General features: G+C 44.4%; 1 long non-coding RNA gene across 1 annotated transcript; it reads left to right on the top strand.

Moving 5' to 3' along the window:
• Positions 1-5,241: 5,241 nt before the first annotated feature.
• On the top strand, positions 5,242-18,096 carry LOC149360577 (uncharacterized). Its single transcript, XR_016288855.1, has 4 exons — positions 5,242-7,953; positions 9,214-9,321; positions 12,635-12,682; positions 17,970-18,096. It is a non-coding gene; the product is annotated as an uncharacterized LOC149360577 (long non-coding RNA).
• The last annotated feature ends 630 nt before the right edge of the window (positions 18,097-18,726 follow it).

The raw sequence follows: 18,726 nt of genomic DNA, 5'->3' as shown, positions 1-18,726 counted from the left end.
AAGGCTGTGTCCATCTTTTATGCGCTAGTCTTAATTAATGATGACACACCAACCAGCCCAGCTTTCTGCCTTGATTGCTTTAATTGTGGATTTTTCAAAACTGGCATGCTGCAAAAAAATCACTGTTAGGTGAGCATACAGAGATAAAGGCTGTGATACTACAACATGAACACTTGTTGAATGAGGTTATAAAGGTTTTAAATAATGGCGGTTCGCAATTAGCCGTCGATGTTCTAACCTGTGCTGCTGTTGTGCTTTACCTTGAAGTCCCGTAAAATACGAGAATGATGGCGACCTATGGCAGCTCTCAGCAGAGCAAAGGAGCATTTCTCTCACTCAACGAAAAGCGTCTTAGAAATATACCTACCTTGCCCAGAACGCTCACGTCGACAGACTCCTCTACAGAAGAAGCCGTTACGTTATATCCTCGAGAGAGCGCTGTAAATTTATAGGCCTTCATTGAAAGGTGACATAACAAGGTCATTAGTGCCTGACAAGTCATACGGATGATATTTTTTGTTTCTTCTCACTTTCTGAGAAGCGGGACTCGTGTAAACAACTTTCTTTACTTTTACGGTTCGTGCACGCCTCACTGACTTGATGAAGCACGCGTAGATACACAAACATAGTCGCTAATATACTGTACGTGATGTAAACAATTCGAGCTCAATTCTGGCTTTGTTCTAACGTTGTTATCTAGCGGACAGTAAACAGCAGATATCTCGGCGTATGAAGCTTGCTTGTCGCAATCTATTTAAAAATCTAAACGATGTTCAAGCCTCTACCATGCTGTCATTAAAAGAAGAATGCGCAAGGCATTCTGCTAGGTCTATAGCTCGGTCGATAAAGGGCGCATTACCTAATGAGTTGTCTTTTTTATTTTGCACGGAAAAGCTAACCCTATGAAAGGTCGTCGTCAAGTGTGACGACGTGTGACCAAGCGTGATCAAGGCCATTCCTTCCTCTTGATTGCGACTAGGATGTCATTAATGTGCGTTTGCTCCCTGACCTACTGTGCCTGCTTGCGGTCTCTTAACGTTACATCTATCATTTTTCTTTCCATAGCTCGCTGCGTTGTCCTTAATTTAAGCTTAACCCTCTTCGTTAGCCTCCACGTGTCTGCCCCATAGGTTATTTCCGCTAAAATGCAGTACTTTTATCTTGAGGGTTGTTGCAAAACTGCTATTCATGGTTTAACAGAACCTACCATATGCACTCCGCCCCATTCTTGTTCATCTAGTTATTTCCCTCTCATGATCCGGATTAGCGGCCACTACCTGCCCTAAGAAGACATATTTCCTTACCACTTTCAGTGACTCGCTACCAATTGTGGACGGCTGCTCTATTTCGAGAGTGCTAAACATTACTTTGGATTTCTGCGTGTTAATTGTAAGGCCTACCATCCTGCTCTCCCAGTCTAGCTCATTGATCATGCTTTGCAGCTCATCTCCTGAGTGAGTTAGCAGGGCAATTTCATCAGCGAATTGCAAATTACTTATTCTCTGTTAACTGTTATAGCCAACTGTTCCAATCCAGGCCTTGGAACACCTTCCACAAACAGGCGGTGAATAGCATTTGCGAGATCGTGCCTTCCTTCCCGACACCTTATTTGAATTTTATAGCCGCCTTTATGAAGGAATATGGTAGTTGTGAACTCGTTCACGGTATATTCCAGTATTTTCACATAAGACTCTTCTACAGCCTGATTCCGCAATGTCTGCATGGCTGCTGAGGTTTCCATTGATGCAAATGCTTTCTCGCAATCAATGAACGCTATATATAGGGGTTGGTTATATCCTACGCATTCCTCTTACCACCTGACTGGCAGAGTAAATATGGCCGATAGTCGAGTTTTCTTTACGAAAGCCTGCCTGATCATTTGGTTGATTGAAGTATGAGGTAGTCGTGATTCTATTTGCTATTACCTAAGTAAATACTTCCTAGGCAACGGACAGTAAGCTGATCGGTCTGTAATTTTTCATGTCCTTGGCATTTCCTTTCTCACGCATTAAGATAATGCTGAGAGGAGCGCTTGAAATCGAACCTTATATCGCCAGTCTTGAACGCATGTCGGAAACACAAGATGCATTTGTGTCGTATGGCCTCATTAGAGAACATTACCTATACGAACTTCATCTATTGCACTCGCTGTATTTTTCATCCCCTGAAATTCGTAGATTTTTAAAATCTCTTGCTACCCTGGAACCTGCGTAGTAACAAAGTACAGACATGGAACACCGATATAAGGGCAGTACCATGTTTTCACACAAAAAACAAGCTACTGCCTTTAGCCACAACGTCCCCGCCACTTTGAATAAATATAAAAACACGGTTGGTGATAATTCAAAAGTACTGCGAAGCTATTCTGTGAAATTACAGTAAACCTTGCTATTATCTCCATAAATTCACTTCTAACGACCGCATCAAAGATTATCGGATGTTTGCTTTGTACTTTTTATTTAAATATGTGTATGTAAGCGGATATGTGGTTTGTACATTGTTTCCACTATAAAATGCTTGCGCTATTTTCCCCCTTTTTTGTTCTCCATTTGTTTTTGCTGTAATCAGTTCCGCCTGCTGCCATGTAAATGGTTCCTGCACCTTTGTCTAGTCCCGCAAGTGGCTTTTAGCACAGGAATCCCTCTACTGATTGATTACTGAAATATAAAACAAGCTAAACTCTGAACTACTTCAGAAGAAAGACACGGCCTGTGTCGCTCAGGTGCTCCCAAGGTGCGCCGTAACGGTAGACAAAGTGGTGCACAAAAAAGTAAGCGACATTACGGGCCGTCGCGGGAAGTGAGCTGTATCCCCATAACGGGTCACGTGATCGACGGCGATGATGATCCATTGGTTGCCGGCGATAGTCCAGGGAAACGGTCCACAAAGGTTGATGCCGATGCGATCGAAAGGGCGAGCAGGGCATTGTAAAGGCTGAAACGGGCCCATCCGGGCGACAAGGTGACGCCTTCCGTTGCTGACAGGCGGTGCACGAAAGAATGTAGAGAAGGGAAATATTATATATACCCCGCCATTAGTATAACTGACGAAGCAAATGAAAGCTTTTCATTACGCCAACATGAGGGCTTATAGGGTCAGTGCCATGACGATCACAGAGAACGGAGCGGAGATGGCGAAGGCTAAACATCCTTTTTGCGCCATAAGAGTTATAGTTCCAAAGGTAACGGAGAGCGTCCCGGAAGGAGAATTTGGAAGCTTGGCGGCGGAGGGCCCGAGGATGTGGAGCCATGGTAAAGGGCACAGGATAATGAGCAGAGAAGAAATATCAGCACAGCCGAAAGTTGGGCAAGTTTGATAATGTTCATGATGTAACAATAACGCACAAGGAACACGAGGGACGGAAAGGAAACGTCGCGCAACAAGCCCTAACTCACCCTTCGTTGTTTCGTGTTCCTTGTGCGCTATTGTTACATCAAGAAATATAAGGACCTCGTTGCTGCTCGGAGGGCATTTCCGAGATGGTGAGGGCGGTGAGTGGCGCGTCGAGCGTGGGAACAGTAAGGGTAGGCGACGGCACCGGCGACGGAGAGAGAGCGTCAGCGTTTCAACGCTTGCGGCCCAAGCTGTACACGACACGTATGCCATGTTTTTGAGGCCTCAGAACCCAACAGCCGAGACCTCCCGACAGATCCTTGCTAAAAGCAAGACAGCAGAGGGCAAGGTGGTCTATTACGACGGCGAAGGTGTAGCAGTACAGGTAAAGGCGGAACTTTTTTTTCGCCAAGATGATTGCCAAACTAATTTTCAGTGACAGAGCAGTTGGACTCCGCCATTCGCAAGAGGACGGCTGGCATAGTCAGCCACACATTCGGAAGTCCAATGCTTGCTTTAGGAGAGTACTACACCGAGGCCGACACCGCTGGCTTCGGTGTGGAGTTCCGTAGGGGGAGCGAGATCTTAATTACGAACTATGGTTGGTGAGGTCAAAGCGTGGCGGAGAGTCGTGAAGGCGTCGTAGAGAGGAGAGGTTAACGGGACCATTCAGGAATTCTGTAAGGGGGGCTATGATTTTCGAGAAATTCCGGACAAAACAAAAACAGGAACATTGCCCACGAAGCTACGCGTTCTTTGAGAGAAGTCGCTTTCGGGAAGTAAGCAAAGGTAGGTCGGCTGCGCATGGGTGAAACGGAGCCGCGACGATGTGAATGTGAGCAACGGGTCGGGAAAGCGTGATGATAAGAAGACTTTGAAGGTGGCCCCTGCGGAACCTGGAACCTAGGTGCTTAATAGGACGTCGGAGGTAAAGTAGGGGCGGACAACGCCATGCGGCGTCGACAAAGGCGTGTAACATGTCGGGGGATTCCGCAATCAAAACATATCAGGCGGTTGTTTGCTGTCCTCTACGGAGCTGCAGGCAGCGGCACAGCTGGCAAAAGTGTGTGGCGAGCGCATCAGGAGTGAAAAATGCGCATATGCCGGGGAGGCCCTATTGAAAAAACTCTGCGTGAGCTTGCACGAGAACAGTGATTTTTGTACGATCACGTTCATTTTGCACACGAATGCGCAGAAATTGTGCGTTACCTGTACGCATTCTGTGCGTCCTGTGTGTACATATGCGCGTACTGTGAGCTGAAAGACGTACACGCACACTCTTTGCGTGTAAAAAATCGTGGACTCTCGTGGACAACTCTCTGTGCGTGGACATCTGCGTGCTGAGAGGGGGCTTGCCGAAGCTGTGCGTGCTTATGTGCATACTGAACAAGCTCAGTGAGGCTGCGTGTGGCCATGTGTGCGTTTGCTTGCTTAGTAGCAACTTGTCGAGACTGTAAAGGCCCATTTAGGGTGAAAGCAAACAAAGTTCGAGCATTCAGTTAATGATTACTTCTCAATAATGAGCAATAAGCTCACGTTTTGGTGTTTTATAATTTTCGTCTTGGCGTAAGTACCCATTAATCATTTTCAACTTCAGCAAACAAATAACCAAAAAATTATCTTTTAGTGCAAAATGGTTCCCTTCGATACTGCAGGGACCTGTACATGACAACATGCACACTGAGCAAGAACTTGTCAACATTGAAAGTTCATTGTAAAATAATGTAAAAAACAAGCTTCTAATGACTCTTACAGCATCCTTCAGTTCTTCCTTTAACCAATTCTGAAAGTTACAGATATCTTATAGATGCATGATGAAAGCCATCCAGAGCATTTCTGTTGTTGCCCGTCATGCAGACAGCCATATTTCGAAATCAGAAGCAACACAACCATTTGTTGCTTGCACTCGAAAGGAGTCAATCAATGGAATAACTCTGAAAGGGCAACAGTGTTTGTTAGGTGCAACAAACAAGCTTGGGGATATAATCAGGTTCAATCAAACATGACGTGCAGAAAGCGAATTGTGAGCTGTAACAGGAATGTTACGAGGCAATTTCTAAAACCATTTCCAAAGCAATTTCCAAAGTCATTAGCATAAATTTACATACACGTAAAAAGGCCGTGTAAGCCTACATGAAAAGACAGTTTTGAATTCACAGTTGGTGTCAAAAGTTCAGAAATTAGTGCCCTCTCTCAATTTCAGTGACAAATCACAGATCGATTAATTAATTCCCAGTATGGCTCCAGAACAAATCCAATGAATCTCAAATGTGCGAAGTATATATACCACACATGTTGCCTGATTAGCACCAGCATTGCATGATGCATGACGAAGTATCACACTCTTCATTCTTCTTCAATCTGTTTTGAAATTTGCACTACCACAAAGACCATCTGGATGAACTATGATTCCATCATATTGCTGAGAGTCACATTTGAAGACCAAGAGCAACACAACAGTGTGCTGCACATGAGTGGATATAATGCACTGGGACAACTGTGCACAGTAAGGAACGCTTGTAAGGCGTCAGGTATTTGCTTGGGGAATGTAATCAAGTTCAGCCATGTTTCATGTGTAGAAAGGAAGATAAGAGTTGTAGCAGAACTATGAAATCCAACATCCAATACTGAACTTCCCCAGGTGATCTACACACACATAAAAAGCACGAAAGGATAAGCTCAGCGGTACTGTTAAGTTTGATGCCCTTTGAGGTTTGACTTGCGCGTCTGTATGCAACCATCAGATACCATCTTGAAGTTACCAGAATGCCCAAAACAACTTTGTTGAACTGTTCTACTCTAAACTGAAATACTTTTCCTTAAAACATTTTTTTTTGCAACATGCTGTGTAGCTAATTATAAAATAAAGAAAAGAAGCTGATAAAATTTTCTCATCTCAAGCGTACTGATAAGTACACAAATCTGAGTGCTTTCAAGAGAGGTGACGCACCCGGTATTCAGTGTCCAGAAGCATACATAATGCTGCAGAATCCTATAGCAAGAAAATTTCTTTTAGTTGACAGATGGCTATGTCTGGTCACAAAGTCAATACCAAGTAAGGCGCATATCCTAACCTGCAATTACATGAAGCTGCACGTGCTTCATAGGCTGTAACTCCGCCAATAACTGCTACATATTTCCCACCTCTAGCACGAGTGCGGAATCAATATACAGCATGGAAACAGCAGTTTTGTTGCTTTAGCTTCTTTACTATGCTGTTTAGGCAAGAGACGAGTTGAAATATTTGCATGGGCAGTTCTCGATTGAAGTAACGTAAAAAACATCCGCACTCCTTTCTGCTGAAGCGACTGGTGGACCACTTTTGCATGTCGCATCTCGTATGACTTGCTAAGGGTCCAGACTGACACACGCACTTCGTCAAACCTTCACAGAAAACACTCTTCGCTTTTGCTATAAGCTCCGGCCACAGGCAGTAAGTGTCCCGTCACCGTTCACATCGCAAAAGAAGGCAGCGCTCGCAGGCGGTCAGTTTGAGCTGACAGCGACAGGCGTTGCAGGCACACCGCCGACTAAGTTTCCAAGGAAGCCACACTGTAGAAGGGCGCCGTCTTGTAATCGAAACACACCACAGAAACAATGGCCACTGTCGCTGCTTATGAGCCAGGCATTTTTGCAACGAAGTTAGCAGAGCAATAGGCCGAAAGGTTCGACTCATCAAACGACGGCACCGCACTGCTGACCTCATTATCGTTGTCGACCAGACATCCATAACACATATGCCCCGACGGATCGCTTAATTGGGAGCTGCTACTACTCTTGGATGAGAGCGCGCCCACCGGCAGCACACACCGGTAATCCTTCTTCTTTTGCGATTCCAGCACAGTAACAGCGGCGCACAAGACCGCCCAGCAGCAGCACGAGAAAACAAGCGAAGCACACGGCGGTGATCTCAGAAACCATGCAGCATGTCGGATAGGCTTTGGATTTGACGCGCTAGACCATGCCCACTCACGCACGCACGCACGCACGCATGTACCGACACGCATATTCATGCGTCCACGCGTCACAAATTTCTCAAGTTTTTAATGCTAATATGTGCACAAGAACTTAATTATTTTTGTAACGAAAGTTTCATTTGGTTTTAATCCTTTGCTATCGCACTGCCCAAAAGCCACGCCAAAAGCATAGAGCCCGAAAGAGACGACCTGGAGGAATGCCTGGAGGCGATGCCTTTCTAAATGGGCCGAAGGAAGCCGGAACTGGCCGAAGCGCTAGCCAACGAACGCAGCGTCTGGGGAGGGACAACATGGCGGTCAGCGTTGCTACGTTTGTCGTGGTTATAGAGAATACATTCTAGTTCACTATAGTCGTGGTCCTCCTTTGTGGTGTCGAGGGCGTGAACCATCGCTGGCATGAGCATTTGTCACTCTTCCGATATGTGATGTGCCGACAGCAGTGAAATTCGCTGGTGCGATGTACGAAAACGTGAAGGTGCTGAGTAAACCTGTGTTTATAGCGTGCGTCAGCGGGCTCGACGGATAGCGCGTCGTCCTTTGCGCGCCTTCACTGGAAACGCTATGCTGACGGCGGGGCTCATTTCCTCCATGGCGGAGCAGCTGGTGGGAGACCACTACCCGGGTGACATCTCGCATCTTGGGGGTAAGTTAATTTTCTTCGAACCTGTTCATTATTTAAAAGCCTTTGCGCACAACTGGCCACGTCAACACAGCTAGTACAGAGACGCGAAGACGCAGTGCCTATCGCGGCAGCACGCAGCGCTGAAAGGTTGTTTGCTGGCGGCACACGGGCATGAATGCGCGTGTAGTGTTAGTGGTCACACGGTCATGGTCAGTATGCCATGCAAATATGCACAGCTGATCCGATCGCGGGGTGCACGATATCGGCGCCGTACTGCCGCCGTACTGCCATTCATCTCTCGCCGAGAATGGAATATGTGCCCGCCAATAGATCTTCGGCCCGGGCTTTACATTCTCGCCGCATGTTACGCTGTAATTGAAGTAACAGCGCTCGAGCAGTTTAACTACGTAGACTGCGATTCAGCTGTATCCGTTAGGATTGAGCTTCCTCCTCTTTCACTTGTATTTCACTTGTACTTTTATAAATTGTGTATTTAAGGTACGAAGCTCCGTATGATCCAGCTGCGTTCGTACTTATAGCCGAGCCAGTGTAGTCGAGCCTTGAATAGCAGAACGGTGAGATAAAAACAAATTGCTCTGAAGTTTTTCGCCTCTATTTTGGCATTCGCTTTTTCATACTTTGGCTCGGAGCTGAAATGGTACAAACAACTGCAAAATGCACACAGGTGCCCTAGCTCCATTTGGCCTAAATCCCGAAGTTGCAGTGAAATTTAAGGGTAATTGAGCCTTTAATATGTACGAAGAATAAACTTGATTGTTGCATGATTATAACCAATGGCGCAAATAAATCTGACTTTGACTTAAATATGCTGAGGTACCTCTCCAATACCTTATTTGATGTTAAAGGAAAAAGTGTGGTTTTTCTGCAATTGGCACTATTAATTCATCATACCTGTGAGAATGTGAAATCAGTGCTAATCATGCCAGATTTCAAATTGAGGGATGCATGCAGAATTTGAAGCAAACCAGCCTTCTACTGAAAATATCGTTCTCCTGTGGTCTGTTCTTTTGAATGGTGGTATGTATTGTAGAAACGATGCTGGATATCGATATGCAAGTGATGTCTCGTCTGAGGCTAGCTTGTGAATGACTGCCGTGGTTATGAATTTCTTGTTGCCTGGCCCACTTCGAAATGTGGTTAAACAGTCGTGTTCCATTCTGCGACCGGCTCCTTTTTGTGCCTTGCATTTTGCCTTACATGCTTGATTCTAGTCCATTTTTTGCACTGTGCTGCTGTTAAATGTGTCTTTTTACCTTGCAGCAAGCTCCACATAGCTTTACCAGCAATGCCTCTTCCAAGCTCTCCAGTATAGCTGTGCCAGCCTTTCACTTGGTGCTAGGATGCCCAGCAAGCAAGCAGGCTTTTGAGGTAAGCACTGAAGACATCTTCCGACACAAGTAGCTTTTATTTTCCTAGTCCACTGCTACTTGTGTGACCCCTCGTTATGTTTATTTTGGCAAGTTAGGTTGCCTATTAAGGGCTCTCTTTTGTTTTTCACCTGCTGCTGTGGCCTACTGCATTGGTGTTCGGCTACTGAGCCCAAAGACGCGGGATTGAATTGTGGTGGCTTCGTTTCGACAAGGCGAAATGCATATTTGCTCGTGTGTTATGCAATGTCAGTGCATGTTAAAGAATCTTTGGTGGTCGAAATTTATGCACAGCCCTCCTCTATGAATGGAGCTATTGTTCAACTTTGAGGCATTAAAGGGACACTGATGGCAAGCTGAAGTTGACCTGTGATGATGAAGTTCCGCATTCTAACCACAAAGACGACACTTTTTCTGAAAGTGGAGCTTTATAAGCCAGAGAAAGCAAAACATACAATTGTCATCAGCACCGGCTGATTTCGGAAGTAAATTGCGATGCGCTGACTCCGTTTTTTTTTTGGCACAGATTCCAGAGGCTAGGCTGAACTGCCATTCACCTCAGAACGGTTATCATGGAGTCCTTTGTGTAGACTTCATGAGTTCAAATCGAGTGTCGGGAAAATTTTTAAATGTAATTTTTGCGCCAATCATTGTGTTGATGGCCTTTGCGCTGCTGTTAAAACCCGGGATAGCAGTATGGTATCCCATAAAACTAGGTTCAGGACTTGCAGGAAGTGGTTTATCACATTCTGCTAGCTTGTGCAAGAAACTACTTCAGGGATATGTGCAGGTGTCTTTAATGTGTTCCTGAGTGAGCACTAACTCGTTAGGGGGAAGGCAGCTTCTGATCTGGCACTACAGTGCCAGTGTCGTGAGTGTAAATCATAAGATGACCCATCAGTGTGTACGCCTGATTTCTGTGACACTTCAGTGGTGTGTAGAAGTGGTAAACAAATCTGTAAGGTATTTGATGCATATCTCCAAGGCAACGGCTGTATGAGTAGCGAAGCCATTAGTCAATCTTCAACGGAAAGAATTTTCTCTTTTAGATGACGTGCTTGTATATCAGTGACAGTTATTTGTTGTCCTGCCTTTCGCTGGTGTGGGTCATGTGTGGCACATCTTCATGCGAGCCTTCTTTTCCTTCACAAAAAATTCAATTGATAGTCCAACCTGTTGTCATCTCTTTTCCTGTGTTGCATCTTTTGGCTGGTTTTAAATCTGCAACTGAGCTCAGACCGTGATAATTACAGCCGGAAAACAGGGCTACTGAATGTGAGCTTGGCATACATGCGTACTGTATGTGTGAAAGTGCAGTTTACAATATTCAGAAATGCTTGATAGCCTTACAAGAATCTAAAATTTTGTTGGAATTCCTATTTGTTCTCTGTTCAAGTGTCGAGAGTTTTTCCACTTCATCGTGTGATTAGAGCCACTTTGGTACTTTAGCTGAAATCTTTTCTTTAGCCTGCATGTTTCTCACTTTTGGGACAGAAACGTGGAGGCTAATTAAAAGAGTTCAGCTTAAAAGAGTATAGACACCTAATCTTGGTGGCATGTTTTCTTCTATATAATGATGCGGAAGACACTACTATGCATGAATCACCATCTGGTATTCGCGTGAGACTGCTAAATAATTTATAATCAACTTTTTCCGCCATCCTGTTTCGGTGAACAATTTGACTATGGCTATGACATCAAAGAGAGGTTATAGGTCACGTGAGGCGTGGAAAAACCACTTATAATCGCTGCTTCATCATTTTAATTCGCTACAGCGCTGACGCCAGCATTCCTTAAGAGCCAGAAGTACCAATTGTATTGCAGTTTTTTATGCCTCACGTGACCAATAACCTCGCTTTGACGTCACAGCCATCATTCAGCTGTCGAAACCGAAACAAATACAGCAGGAGAAAGAAATTTGATTATAAATTATTTAGCGGTCATAGGAGGATGCCATGTGGTAATCCGTGTATAATACTTTATGCCTTATTACAAAGAAAAAAACACGTGCCAAACGATAAGGACAGCAAAGTGAGCTATGGAAAGAAAAATGATAAGTCTAACATTAAGAGACCAAAAGGGGGCGGAGTGGGTGAGGGAACAAACACGGGTTAATGACATGCTACTTGAAATTAAGAGGAAGAAATGGGCCTGGGCGGGGCTTGTAATGGGAAGACAACATAACCGCTGGTCCTTAAGGGTAATGGAGTGGATTCCAAAAGAATGCAAGCATAGCAGGGGGCGGCAGAAAGTTAGATGGGCGGATGAAATTAAGAAGTTTGCGGGGATATGGTGGCCACACCTAGCAAAGGATAGGGTTAATGTGGAGACATGGGTGAGTCCTTTGCCCTGCAGTGGGCCTAGTCAGGCTGATGATGATGGTATGTGTCGCACCTGCTGCTTCGTGCTATCAGCTGGCCCATGCTTGGCCGACCAGACTAGCCAAATTTGTGATGTGGGTTTTCTATTGCACCTGCATTTGTGTACACAGAGGACTTGAATGGTAGCAGGCGATCCTGTGCATGTGTTCACGCCACAGCACACATGACCCACACTGAAAGCTTCTCTGCCTTTAGTAAGACAGCTGCATCAGTCTGGGGCATAACGTATCCCAGTGCTAGAGTATGAGTAAATTGCTCTCGAATATTAATCTGGTATCAGGTAGCATAGCGCAAAAGAAGGCTAGCGCGGCTGCCTAATATTCTCTTGGGCAGCTGTATTGGATTTTCAGTGCCTGTTAGTGTAATCCGTGAAAGTTCACTGTAAACCATTCGTTTCGATGTAAATTAGGAAGTCCTTAGAGCCCTGTACTTTTTAATGATAATAACAAGGTAATGCAGTAATTCAATTGTACCTGTTCTCTTTCAACACAGTAAAGTGCTGCTGGGTCGAGTTCACAGTTTTACTTTGTAGGTGTGCTCTGGCTGTCATCATCATCATCAGCAGCAGCAGCAGCAGCCTGACTACACCCACTGCAGGGCAAAGGCCTCTCCCATGTCTCTCCAATTAACCCTGTCCTTTGCCACTTGTGGCCACTGTATCCCCACAAACTTCTTAATCTCATCCACCCACCATTTTTTCCTGTGTGTGTGTCTTTTTCGCCATTCTGAAATTCAATCATACAAATGGATTGATGCACGTAGTGTCAGGTGCGTAATGTGATACCACCAGCTCACCCCAAGCTGTGCTCAGATTTGCCTCAGTGCTGCAAGAGCAATAAGGCAGGCTTGAGGCTGAGTGGTGCAAAAACATGATTTTTCAAGAATGTCTTTGTGGAAATTGCAATTAATCATGTGAATTTGCTTTCATTTTAGGAGCTGCACACAAACTGTGCGCCTTTCCATGCTGATCATGCTGGCCAGGTACGCTTATGGTTACATTACTAGGTTGTTTTCATAATGGCAGTTGTGGATTTCTGTGTGGTTTTAAAACAAATTGTATAAGTATTTGGCCTGCCACAAAAGTATAGTGGTGCATTCAAGGCCAGTGTTACAAAGGGATGTTTTGATTGCTGCAAGAACTTGAAGGCCCCTGTGTGGTCACTGTGGAAGGCCCCCTCCCTACTTAGGAATTGCTATTTGGGTTACTCAGTCATTTGGCAGAGGAATAGTGTATAGAGATAAGGGATGGAAGAATGCTTCCAACTAAAGAAAAAAATCCAGCAAGCAGTCATAGAAGCAGAAGTACAAAAATGGCAAGGCTTTCTCTAATTTACATCGAATCTTTTTCACTTAGACTTCTTATTGCATAGAACGGCTGATGCTTGGCTTACACACATATTTTCTTTAGGTATGCAGTAGCTCTCACATTCTTGTATGATATGGTCACGGTGCCAAAAAATGATGGTGGTGTTAGAAAACTCGGAATATAGAGGAATGTCTTACAATCAGCAGCGAGACGTGAGGCCAGTGTTCCTCGAACTAAGTTCGTACACTTTTCATGTCTGGCTGATGCAGCAGCTGTTCTGGTTATACAACTTCATGTAGAAGTTAGATACAGAGCACCAATAGCACTATCTATACAAGAAGAAGAAGGCAGAACACCGACCAAAATAACAATGAACACAAAGTGTTCATTGTTATTTTGGTCGGTGTTCTGCCTTCTTCTTCATGTACACCCCCGACCAGACGGGTTTCCGTCCAACCCTCGACTTCACTATCTATACAAGTTGCAGCGTGCTCGACATTGCACTCATTTCGCTTACATGCTCCCATCTTTCATTTGTTAAAAAGTGGCCAAAAGTGCTCAGTAAGCTGAGTAGGCATCAGAAAGGCACTTCGACCTCGTATATAGCAGTAGAGTTCTTACAGAATAATATAACTTGTGTAAGTATGGAATGACCACAATTGAAAGGCCACATTTCTTTTCAACTAAAGTGGCTGTTTGGACTTGTTGGTCAGTGATCATGGTTAAAGAATGCAGTGTGAAAAAACAAGGACAAATGAAAAAGTGGACAGGACTGGTGTGTGTCCATTTCTTCGTTTGTTTTTGTCTTTTCACACTGCATTCTTTAACCGTGATCACATTTCTTTGTCCTTTACATTTTTTTTACAAAGCTCGTGCTTGCAAATGTTAGAACATACGAAAAAAAAAATGAAGCCTGGCTGATAACCGCCAGAAATTTTGACCTGCCAAATATACTCACGAATGCAACAGTGAGACAGGCGGGCGAAAAACAGCAGTACAACTTTTTTAGATTTTTGACAGTAGTGGTGCTTGTACTGCAGCTACTGCTAGGATAACATGTCTTGCCTCTGTAGCTCTGTTGCCTTCGTGCATATATTTTGTAAATGAAAGGTTTTTGTGACTTGTAGCCAGCCTTCAAGGTGCTGGTGTTTTGGCATCTGTTTTAACCTCTGTATGCAAAAGCCTTGCCAAAAATAGCTATCAGGAAATGCGTCCATTGGAAGAAAAGTGACATAGGATTGCGATCATTTCGTACATACACCAGTTATCTCATTCTTTGAAGAATGCTGGAGCCAGGTGCAAGGTTCTGAGGGCCTTTTGGCCCCTAATAAGCTTGAGCACCTTTGCCCACTCATTGATTAATGGAAGACAGGCATTAGTAAGTGAAAAAAGCACTATGTCAAGCACAGCTTAACAAATGTAAACTGTGCTCGGTTGTGTTTTTTCTAATTTCTTTGCTACATGATTGAAGATAAAGGTGCTATCAAAGTAAATGAAAGTAAATGGAAGGCAGTATTAGTGAAAATTTTTGATTTCATAGCCTAATTTAGATTGTCCAAATTATATAGTGCACCAATAAATTTCGCACATTACGGTTTGAAGGCAGGTGTACTTTGTCCAGGCCGGCTGTTGCATCAACCCAATATTAAGGGAGTAGAACTTGCATACCTAGCTGCCTCATCTCCACAATCTTGTGGGTCATTGTAACTTGTCCATCTGGACTGGGGAATGTTTCCAATGCTGCCTTTGTTTTTCGGCACCATGTCTAGCAGATGCAAGGAACTGCCAAGCTCCCGACCGCTCAGCTAAAAACAGTGTCATGCGCAATGCAAGCATCAACCTTCCTACATGATTACAATTGCAATTACGATTGCAATGAGGTTTCTGGCAGTAAATTCAGTTGTGAGTCATTGCTCATGCTGTGTACTTTCTTTGCCCCTCATCTCTGGGTCCTATTCCTTCTTGATAGTCTTCCTGGTCTGAGCTTCTGTGATAGCCTGTTGACATACACGAGAGATGGCATCTATGAATTTAGAGTGTTATTGGCTCTGACTGAAAAACATGCACTTTCCAGGACTACTACGTGCAGATGTGCCATATCTGTTTTCATAGCCACTGTTGTGCTGTAGTTTTGCTATCCACTTCCCTATTTTGTAATGGAAGATTTCTAGGCTGTAGCAGGCCAGACACATATAACTGTAATGCATAGAGTGCTGTATACATTAGTTAAAATTCATCGTCATCAGCCTGACTACACCCACTGCAGGGCAAAGGCCTCTCCCATGTCTCTCCAATTAACTATGTCCTCTGCCAATTGCGTATCCCCGCAAACTTCTTAATCTCATCCGCCCACCTAATTTTCTGCCGCCCCCTGCTACATTTACCTTCTCATGGAATCCACTCTGTTACCCTCAAGGACCAGCGGTTGTCTTGCCTTCGCCTTACATTCCCTGCCCGAGCCCATTTCTTCCTCTTGATTTCAAATAGGATTTCATTAACCCGCGTTTTTTCCCTCACCCACTCCGCCCGCTTCCGGTCTCCTAACGTTACACCTATCATTTTTCTTTCCATAGCTCACTGCGTTGTCCTTGAATTAAGCTGAACCCTCATTGTTAGCCTCCACATTTCTGCCCCATAGGTGAGTACCAGTAAGATACAGCTGTGTTAGACTTTTCTCTTGGGGGATATTGGCAAACTGGCTTTCACGATCTGAGAGAACCTGCCATATGCGCTCCACCCCGTTCTTATTTTTCTAGTTATTTCCCTCTCATGATCTGGATCAGTGGTCACTACCTGCCCTAAGTATACATATTCTCTTACTACTTCTAGCACCTCGCTACCAATTATGAACTGCTGTTCCCTTGCTAGACTGTTGAGCATTAATTTGGTTTTCTGCATGTTCATTTCTAGCCCCACAATTCTGCTCTGCCTGTCTAACTCATTCATCATGCTTTGCAGTTCATATCCTGAGTGGCTTAGCCAGGCAATGCCATCAGGGAATCTCAAATTACTTAGGTATTCTCCAGTAACTCTTCTCCCCAACTGTTCCCATTTCAGGCCCCGGAACACCTCGTGTAAACAGGCGGTGAATAGCATTGGTGAAATCGTGTCTCCCTGCCTGACACCTTGCCTTATTGGAATTTTATTGCTGACCTTATGGAGAACTATGGTAGCTGTGCAGTCGTTATAAATATCTTCCAATATTTTCACATAACACTCTTCTACACCCTGATTCCACAATGCCTGCATGACAGCTGTGGTTCCACCGAGTCAGTTGCTGTCTGGTAGTCAATGAAGGCTATATATTGGGGTTGGTTGTATTCTGCCCATTTCTCTATCACCTGATTGATTGCATGAATGTGGTCTCTTGTTGAGTATCCTTTATGAAAGCCTGCCTGATCATTTGATTGATTGAATTCGAAGGTTGTCTTGAGTCTATTAGTGATTACCTTAGTAAATACCTTGTAGACCATGGATAGTAAGCTGATCGGTCTGTAAATCTTCAAGTCCTTGACATCTTCTTGCTTATGAATTAAAATAATGTTCGCAATAGTAAGCTGATCGGTCTGTAAATCTTCAAGTCCTTGACATCTTCTTGCTTATGAATTAAAATAATGTTCGCATTCTTTCAAGCTTCTGATACGCTCGTGGTCACGAGGCAAGCGTATGCAGGGTGGCTAGTTTCTCTAGCATAATCTCTCCTCCATCCTTCAACAAATCTGCTGTTACCTGATCCTCACCAGCTGCTTTACCCCTTTGCATTGCTCCTGAGGCTTTCTTTACTTCCTCCCTCGTTACTGGCGGGATGTCCCATTGCTGTGCTCTACTGCCTCTCTCTGTAACGTTCTGATTACATTCACTACTGTAGAGATTTGTGTAGAACTCTTCGGCTACTTTAACTATCTTATCCATATTGCTTATGACATTGCCCTCTTTGTCTTTTAGCGCATACATCTGGTTTTTACCAGTGATTAGTTTTCTCTTCACTGATTTTAGGCTACCTCCATGCTTTAGAGCATGCTAGGTTTTCTCCATGTTAAACTTTCTTATGTTGGCTACCTTGCACTTATAAATAACTTCGATAGCTCTCCTAGTCCTATTCTATCTCTGAAGTTAGACGTCCTCATGCTTTGGCGTTTCTTCATCAGATCTTTCGTCTCCTGAGATAGCTTGCAGGTATCCTCTCGAATGATCTGACCACCTACTTCTGCAGCACGCTGCAATGAATTTAAGTATGTATTTAAAGATATCAGGGTGGGAGATTGAGCTTTGAGATTTGCACTTCAACTCGGGAGTTATGCCGCTGCTACACAGAATACTTGATCGCCGTAGAGATATTTCATCATCTCGCACCAAACTGCTGTGGCGCCACTGTCACAGTTGATAATTTTTCTGGGAAGCTGTTGTAGCACTCACGCAGTTTTGAAAAGGTGGTATTTATTGTTTTTGCTCTATTGGCAACAGTGATAATACGCTTGCTGCAGTGTTTTGTGGCCAGCCTTCTTTTTTTTCAGTGAAATAAGTTGTACATTTCATGTTGAGTATTCTTTCAGCGATTAAATTGCTTTGATTTTATTCCTTACCGTAAGTTGCGAGTGCTCCATGTCTGAGTGCAAATTTCTAACACTGAAAAGCCTTCAAAATCTTGATAGATGTCCACACTGTTCTAGGGACTCTGTGGCTATTGGAAATGCCCATTTAGCTGCATTCAAGTGCCACTGAGCTGATAGCCATTTGAAAGCCTTCAAAATGCCTGTGTGACATGGTTATTAGATTTTGTGCAGGTTTGATGCTGAGCAGCCTGCGTGCTTGAGTCGGGTTTTCCAATGTCTGTATTTCAAACCTGATACTTTTCGAAATCATCATTAGTTCATTAATGGAAGAACTACTTGTGCCCTTTTCTGGAATTTCCAGAAAACAAATTAACTGAATTTTTTTGCATATACTGCTACCTTTTTGCAGGTGCTGCATAGTGAGAACCTGGATCAAGACGCCAACCTGCTGGACTTGGAGAAGCTGAAGAAATTGTTTAGCCACTGTGTGGCACCCGTCATGAGGGATGTGGCATTAATAAAGCCAGTTAAGGTGACCTTATCTATGTCCTTTTGCAAGCATGCTACACACATGAGAGCCATCCCACGAAGCACCATTGCTGCAAAGCTTGTTATCTCACAACATGCATGCTGAATGAGGCAGTGACAGACAGATGAGGAGGCCTTAAGGTAGGGCATTGGCATAATGTGTTGAGCAGTGATGTAGGAGCCTTGCAGCCATGCAAGGTATTATCAGTATCATGATGGTAACTCCATTTGACACCGTCTAGTGCTCTGTGAGCCAGACAAGGCTCTTGAACATTCTGGGACTCACCCTTGGCTCTCGGACATTCTGGAAGCCCCACCCGGCTTGCGCATATCACGCAAGGATGTCTCCTGCTGTACGAGCCTTAAGCGGCTTGCGCACGTTATGTGACAGATGTCTCGCATTTGCGAGCTTGCTCGGCTTGCGCAAATTGCGTGAAATATGTCTCGCGTTCTGCGACCTCGCTCAATCGTCACAATGTGCGTGGCAATAAACACGCAAAGATAGGCACGCAGAATCCACGTTCAATATTTTCAATAGGGGGGGACTGGATGAGCCAGACTTCGGCATAGCTGCAAGGTGCCGACAGAATTTCGTACGGCGGGAAGGCATCGGAGTAGGGCGGCCTCAGCAAACGGCA

The sequence above is a fragment of the Amblyomma mixtum genome, chromosome 2 (assembly GCF_055824585.1).
Source record: "Amblyomma mixtum isolate Tamu chromosome 2, ASM5582458v1, whole genome shotgun sequence".
Lineage (NCBI taxonomy): Eukaryota > Metazoa > Arthropoda > Arachnida > Ixodida > Ixodidae > Amblyomma > Amblyomma mixtum.
Note: the sequence above shows the minus strand (reverse complement) of the source record. Positions and strands in the feature narration are given on the sequence as shown.